Here is a 7,027-nt window from a genome sequence, read left to right as displayed (position 1 = left end):
TAAAACAGAGTTCGAGATGGGTTGAATGCATAGGGCCAGAAGGACAGAGAGGAAGGCTGAAGCCATATGTAGCAAATGTAGCAGTAAATCTATGGGGCCAAGATCTGTTACAACAGTGGAATACCCAGATTAAAATTCCTACACTCTCAGAAAAGGAATACAGGCCAATGCATGTTTCTAGGAATAATATCATAACATGCTATAAAAAACAGTCACCAACCATTCAGGCCGTACACAAACAGAGCACAACTGCTGTTGAACTCTCAGAAGTACCAACTGCCTTACCTTTAAAATGGCTAACTAATAAACCTGTCTGGGTTGGACAGTGGCCTTTGACAAAAGAGAAGCTATAAGCTTTAGAAAAGCTGGTTCAAGAGCAGTTAAATGCTCAACACATTGAAGAATCTACCAGCCCTTGGAATTCTCCTGTATTTGTTATTTAAAAAAGTCTGGTAATTGGAGAATGCTGACAGATCTGAGAGCTATTAATAAAGTAATTCAGCCAATGGGCTCCCTACAGACTGGGATGCCCTTGCCCTCTCTGCTACCCAAACAATGGCCTATAATAGTTATTGACTTAAAAGACTGTTTCTTTACCATACCCTTACAAGAAAATGATAGAGAAAAAATTGCCTTCACAATTCCTAATTATAACAATTCTCAGCCAGTCAAGAGATATCAATGGAAGGTCCTCCCACAGGGAATGTTAAACAGCCTTACCTTATGCCAATACTTTATGCGAAAACCATTGGAGATAATTCGTGTAAAGTTTCCACAATCCATAATTTATCACTATATGGATGATATCCTATTAGCTGATCCAAAGTTAGACACATTAGAAAGCATGTTTGAAGAAGTAAAAAAAGTTTTGCCTCACTGGGGACTGCAAATTGCTCCTGAAAAAATACAAAGAGGAGATTCTATTAATTACTTAGGATATAAGATAGAGTTACAAAAAATTAGACCCCAAAAGGTACAACTGAGGAGAGATTGATTAAAGACTCTTAATGATTTTCAAAAGTTGTTATGAAGCATTTCCAACTTATTGGGTATCATGGGAATACCCAAACATGGACTACAAAATTTGGCTAATACTCTAAAAGGGGACAAAGAATTAAATAGTCCAAGAGAATTATCAGCCGAGGCTGAGAAGGAATTGGCTCTAGTAGAAAAGACGATTCGAGAAGTACATGTGGATCGTGTGGATCCAGAACTTAAATGCATTCTTGTCATATTCCCCTCCAGACATTCCCCCACAGGTATTTTGATGCAGAGGGAAGATACTATATTGGAATGGATATTCCTACCACGTAAACCAAATAAGAAATTAAAGACTTATATAGAAAAGATCTCTGATTTGATTCAAAAAGGTAAATTAAGACTTCGTCAGTTGACAGGATTGGACCCAGCAGAAATTGTAGTACCTTTAACTAATGAGGAAATTTCGTCACTATGGAAAGATAATGAATACTGGCAGAGAGCCTGCAGTAACTTTTTGGGAGAGATTAACAACCATTATCCCAAAAGCAAGAGAATAGAATTCATAAAGAAGACTGAATGGGTCCTTCCTCACATTGTACGACACAAGCCAATTTCTGGAGTCCTCACATTCTATACTGATGCAAATAAATCAGGGAAAGCAGGATACAAATCAGGAGGCTTAAGTAAAGTGGTACAAAGTCCATACAGTTCTGTACAAAAGGCAGAACTGTATGCTGTTCTTATGGTACTGATGGACTTCACAGAACCTCTCAATATAGTCACTGACTCTCAATATGCAGAGAGAGTTGTTTTACACATTGAAACTGCTGAATTTATTCCTGATAATACAGAATTAACTTCATTATTCATACAATTGCAGGAAATCATCAGAAAAAGGGAACATCCTATATATATAACACATATCAGATCCCATACAGGTCTGCCAGGGCCTCTAGCACAAGGTAATGATGAGATTGATCAGTTACTAATAGGTAATGTGCTAGAAGCCTCAGAATTTCATAAGAAACACCATGTAAATAGCAAAGGTTTGAAGAAGGATTTCTCCATTACTTGGCAACAAGCTAAGGATATTGTGAAATAATGTCCTACTTGTTCCTTCCATAACCAAACTCCATTACCTGCAGGAAGCAATCCAAAGGGTATACAAAGAAATGAAATTTGGCAGATGGATGTGTTTCATTTTGCAGAATTTGGAAGATTAAAGTATGTACACCATACCATTGACACTTATTCAGGATTTCAGTGGGCAACTCCTATGAGCTCTGAAAAGGCTGATTCTGTGATTACACACCTATTAGAAGTTATGGCCATCATGGGAATACCTGTACAAATTAAGACAGACAATGCCCCAGCATATGTCTCCAATAAAATGAGACAGTTCTTTGCTTATTACAATATTAAGCATGTTACAGGTATACCACACAATCCCACAGGCCAAGCAGTCATAGAAAGATCCAATTGAACTTTAAAGGATATGCTAAATAAACAGCAACAGGTAACAATGACTCCTAGAAATAAATTGCATAGTGCTTTATTAACCTTGAATTTTCTCAATGCTGATGAGAAAGGAACAACAGCTTCGGAGAGACATTGGATGACAGACAAAACTCCTGAGCTAAACCAACTGGTTTATTTCAAAGATGTGTTGACCTCAGAATGGAAACCTGGATATGTCCTATGTTGGGGAAGGGGTTTTGCTTTTCTTTCCACAGGAGAAGAAAAGCTATGGATACCAACAAAATTAATAAAAATTCGATTCGAACAGGAGAAACCCCTTGATGAGGAGAAGTAAAAGATCATCCACCAATGTGACATCTCTTCAGGTTGTAAGAAAAATTTAACAATCAAAGGTTGGGGTAGGGTTCTGTTTTTGTCTTTCCAGGATAATGGAAATACCCACCTTCCAGAAATCATAAGGCCGTGGATATCTGATGTTTACAGCAGAAAGAAAGAATCTATTGGTACCAAACTACACAGGGTAAGATATCACTGTCTAACATCTAGATCTCTATCAATCTAGAATAGTTGTGGTTCCAATTTAATTATAAACCAAGCTGGCTTTGGAGATGGAATTGGCTCACTCCTTCTCTAAACCCAAGCATATTGATAAAAGAAAAGGTTGAGAGATTCTTCAGTCCCATATCAGAAGAGCCCTCTGGTGTGAGACAGAAGGAAACCAATTATAAGGGACCATTATCTTCAAGATTCTAATTCTCTCCATGCTTACTCTTGATTCCTTGGAATCCTTTCTTACATGTCATGACATCTTTAAATGCAAACCCTCCATTCTGATAAAAAAAATAAGTTTTTTCCAATAGCAATCTCTGAAGTCTCCAGAAGGAAGATGGGGCCCCAACAACAACAACTCTACCCAATCCAGAATGATGCAATGGTAATCATCATCATACTACACTTCTTGCCAGAATTTCAGACAATCTTACTCATTACTCTGAGAGTTGCTGCAGAATCTACAGTTAGTCTGAGATTTAACTATCTGATCACAATACCCAACAGAGATACCATTGCCCCCTAAACAGCAGGAAGCAATTCTAAGAAAACGACACCCCTTATCCCTAAGGTTTCATATTTCTCAGGGTTATGGATAATAGTTCTAGGGTTGGGGGTGGAAGAAACTGTTAAACTCAGTACTCTCAGTACTCACAAGGCGGGGCAGAGGAGGAAGTGGAAGACCCAGGATCTAGAGGAGGGCTCTCTCTTGGTTCTGGGACGCTGGACACAGGTGGTAGACCAAGCAGAGTTCTCCAGAGAACACTGCCGGACTGCACCATACCTTTGCCAGACACTACAACCTATCCCTTCATTTGTCAGTTACCCCACAAAATAAACCTCCCTTTTAACTACGTGGAGTGGCCTTAATAATTTCACCAATACTGTTCTCATCCCCACCAGCTCCAGGTAGACCCAAAAAGTCTATTTCCCCTTCCCAGGGAGATCCATGTGTTCCCTCCCCAACCTCACCCACAGAGCCTAGATATTTACCTCTCTCGGTGTGTGGATAATAGTGTGATAACCCTTTCTTTTTTTTTTTTTCTTGATTTGGTTTGGGTTTTTGAGAAGGCATTTATTTGTGTACCATTGGCTATCCTGGAACTCACTCTGTAGACCAGGCTGGCTTTGAAATCAAAGAGATCCATGTGCCTCTGCCTCCTGAGTGCTGGGATTAAAGATGTGTGCCACCATACCCCGCTGATGCCACTTTTTCCTAAAAGCTGATTTTCTAACTCCAATGTATAAATATATCACATTTTCTTTATCCGTCCTTTGGTTGAGGGACATCTATGTTATTTCCAGTTTCTGGCTATTACCTATTAAGTCACTCTGAACATAGTTGAGCATGTGTCCTTGAGGTCGGATGAAGCGATTTTTGGGTATATGATTAAGAGTGGTATGGTTGGGTCTTCAGGGGGATTGATTCCCAATTTTCTGAGAAATCGTCATATTGATTTCTAAAGTGGTTGTACAACTTTGCACTCCCAACAACAATGGAGGAGTGTCCCCCTTGCTCCACATTTTTGCCAGGATGAGCTGTCCCTTGTGCTATTGATTTTACTCATTATGATTTGCTAAGATGCAGTCTCAAAGTAGTTTTGATTTGCATTTGCCTTTTATGAACATTTATTTCTTTATTTTTTTAAAATTAAACATATTCTTTTTGTTTGCTTGTTTTTTGGTTTTTTGAGATAGGGTTTCTCTGTGTAGCTTTGCACCTTCCCTAGAACTCACTCTGAAGCCCAGGCAGGCCTGGAACTGACAGAGAGAACTAACTGGGAAGAGCATGGGCTTTTCAAGCCTCAAAGCCCACCTATAGTGACAAGCCTCCTTCAATAAAGTCACACTTCCTAGTTCTTAAACAGTTCTACCAACTCGAAACCAAGCATTCAAATGTGTGAGCCCACGGGGGCCATTTCAAACCACCAAAGGGAAAAAATAGTCTCCATTTTAACTGTGTAGCTAGTTAAATGTGTGTTTGTCTGTCTTTAAACCAGTGGATCTCAACTTTTCTAATGTTGCCACCCTTTAATACATTTCCTCAGGTTGTGGTGAGCCTTAACCACAACACATTTTTGTTTCTATTCATAACTATAATTTTGCTACTGTTATGAATCATAATGTAAATATTTGATATGCAGCATATCTGATATGTGACCCTTGTGGAAGGGTCACTTGACCCCCAAAGGGGTCACGACCCACATTTTTAAACCATTCAAAGTTTAAATGTGTGAAACTAATGTACCCCAAAATAAATGATTTATTATATGCAAATCATATGTCAAGCCAGCTGAACTTTAACCTTTTTTTTGAATATAAAAACATTTTATATACAACTGCAGGAGAAATAATGCACAGATAGCTTGAACATAAAAACAGGTTATAATTTAAAAGTCCAGAGTTATTTGAACTGGAAAATATTTTCTCTGTAGAAAATAGTAAAATGATAACAACTTCCCAATAAGCAATGAACATTTCTTTACTGTTTCTCATGGCATTTGGGGATCCTCTATTGAGAACTCTCTGTTTAGTTCTGTACCCCATTTGAATTGGATTATTTGGTTTGTTGATGTCTAGTTTCCATGAGGTCTTTATGTATTCTGGATATTAGCCTCTGTTGGATATGTAGTTGGAGAAAATCTTTCCCCTTGCTGTAGTTTGCCTTACAGAACGTTTCAGTTCCATGAGGTCCCATTCATTAATTGTTGATCTGGGTGCCTGTTTATTGGTGTTCTGTTTAGGAAGTTGTCTCCTTTGCCATTGTGTTCAAGGCTATTCCCTAACTTTTCTTCACACAGGTTCAGTGTGTCTGGTATAATGTTGAGGACTTTGATCCACTTGGACTTGAGTTATGTGCAGGGTGATAACAATGGATCTATTTGCATTCTTTATGTGCAGATATCCAGTTAGATCAGCACACCATTTGTTGAAGAGGCTCTCTTTCTCTTTGTGTATTTCCGGCTATAATAAAACCAGGTGTCCATAGTTGTTTGGATTTATGTCTGAGAAGATCCACTTCTAATCGATATTTTAGGAGAGATGATTCACCTGTAATTTCAGATCTTTTGAGTTGGGAAGATCACCTTTCATCTGACATACCTTCTGCTGCGTCTGACTAAAGGGACATGGAAGAAGTAGTTTCTTCTCCTTTGCCAGCTTTTTCTTGCTCTTGGTAGCAAGTTCATTTCTTCACTGACATTAGAGTACTCTTTGGGATTACAGCCTTACTCTAGGATACCTAGACATTCAACCTCATGGAAAAACATCTCTACTGTTGACATACAGCCATTGTTGGATTCACTGGACCTCAGCCTTTAAGCTATCCTAATAAATCTTCCTCCCTCATACCTTCATGGCTCCGTCTATCTTAAAACCCTTATGTAGACCGTGTCAGATTTGGAGTTACAGACAGTTGAGTTGCTATTGTGGTGCTGGATTTGAACCCGGGTCTTTTGGAAAGCAGTCAGTGTCCTTAACTGCTGAGCCATCTTTCCAGTCCCCTAGAATATATTTATTTTTATTTGTTTATTTTGTGTTGTGCCTGAACATAACATCATTACCTGCCATTGCCTGCTCATGGAAGTTGAAGGTCAACTTTTGCGAGGTGGTGCTCTCTCCTTGCTATGCGGGGCTCATTGAATAAAACTTCAAATGATAAACTTGATCAGGTAGCGCTTTACTCTAATTTAACATAACAATGAAGAAAACACAAACTGTTACACACAATTCTTTATCACTACTGATTACAAACACAAGAGAAACACAATGGCCAGGCTCAGGACTCATTAAGGAAAATAGAGAATTTCCACGGTCACATTTATTATGAGGACAGTGGAGCTGGCAATGTATGAAAGGATAGGACATTGCCAACCCTGGAGACCTTAATGGGTGCAGAAAGCCAGGGCAGGAGAGACCGTGGAAGATCCACGGGGCATGAGGGCGTACTACAACTGGCTGGGCATTACTAATTGTCAAAATGAGTGTCAGGATAATAAAAACTTGTGTGATTGCTGGG

The sequence above is a fragment of the Onychomys torridus genome, chromosome 2 (assembly GCF_903995425.1).
Source record: "Onychomys torridus chromosome 2, mOncTor1.1, whole genome shotgun sequence".
In the NCBI taxonomy this organism is placed as follows: Eukaryota; Metazoa; Chordata; class Mammalia; order Rodentia; family Cricetidae; genus Onychomys; species Onychomys torridus.
The sequence above is the reverse complement of the archived record's forward strand: the minus strand, read 5'-3'. Positions refer to the sequence as shown.